Source organism: Sinocyclocheilus anshuiensis, unplaced genomic scaffold (assembly GCF_001515605.1).
Source record: "Sinocyclocheilus anshuiensis isolate Anshui unplaced genomic scaffold, SAMN03320099.WGS_v1.1 scaffold454, whole genome shotgun sequence".
In the NCBI taxonomy this organism is placed as follows: Eukaryota; Metazoa; Chordata; class Actinopteri; order Cypriniformes; family Cyprinidae; genus Sinocyclocheilus; species Sinocyclocheilus anshuiensis.
In genome coordinates this window covers 2,332,267-2,333,540 of record NW_015548217.1, presented here as the reverse complement: position 1 = coordinate 2,333,540, position 1,274 = coordinate 2,332,267, and positions in this window count along the sequence as shown.

Genomic DNA, 1,274 nt, shown 5'->3' with positions numbered 1-1,274 from the left:
AAATATTTTTATTTTTTTTTTTTTTTTTTTTTTTTTTTTGGTTTTAGTGTCACTGCAGAAACTTCTCAAATCAAAATAAACATTTTCTCGCAAATACCATTTTAATTGGTAAATTAAATTTACTTTCGGCTTTGATAACATCCCTATTTAAAGCTCCAATGTCCGAACGTGTACTTTCCTGTGTAGCATAGGGCCTACACAATAAAGCAGAATATCAAATGATGAGAATATACCAGGTAGCTGCACAGTATTCATAAAGATCAGATCGATAGATGTGCAATCAGTGGACAGATACAAAAACTATGTAGATACGAAAACGGAATGTCTGCACATGAAGGACTAATTAGAGATTTCAGATTCTTCATAACATCATTTTTGGTGGTTTGTCTCACTACAAAACCCTCCATCCAGTTAGACAAAATTACATGAATCAGCAGGCTGTAATATTACCAGAATTTCAAAAGATGGTTAAAAATATCGAAATGAGCTGTTGGCACTTTAATATAGGCTACCTCTCAATCTCTACTTTAGCGATTCATTGCCATCCTGTTTATTTTCTTGCCTCCGTTTTGACTAAATCAGCTTTTAATAATTCTAGGCCAGTGCATATTTATTAAAGTCGGCAATAGATTTTCGTAATATAAATATATTTCCATATTCTACAGCACAAGAAAAGTTTTAAAAGTGAAATTGCTCGAGAAGAATGTCCCATATTAGGTTATTTTCCAAAATGAACATGTAGCAGGTAAGTGTCAACGTACCAGTCTCTGTTCAGAGAAATATCTCCGCTTTCCCGCTGCTCTGCAGGAACATCTCGGAGTTCTTCAGGATCTCCAGCTCCACGGTCTTCTCATTCGGTGGCGCATCGGAGCTTCGGTCGTAAGCTTCATTCACGCATCCCGCGGTTCCGGAGTTTTCCCACGTTATCCGCTTCGGAGCGTGATGCGTCACATCGCCGTTCATCGACTTCTTAATGTTATCCATGCACTTCTCGCTGTTCATCCCCTTTTTGGACAGTCGCAACGAGAGCTTCCGCGCCCAGTGCGCAAAATTATCAAAAGTCCTCTTCTCCAGATCCTCAGAGGAAACTTTAATATTCCCAGTGTACCACATGATCCACCAGAAAAGACTGAGAAAAACTATTAAAGAACCAGTATAGATTAAGAAGTCTCCGTAAAATCTGCCGTCCAATCGCAGATTGGCAAAAATACCGACCAAAAGCAAAGCAAACCCGATTATATCAAATGTAATCCCGAGGACAAATAACGCGGCGC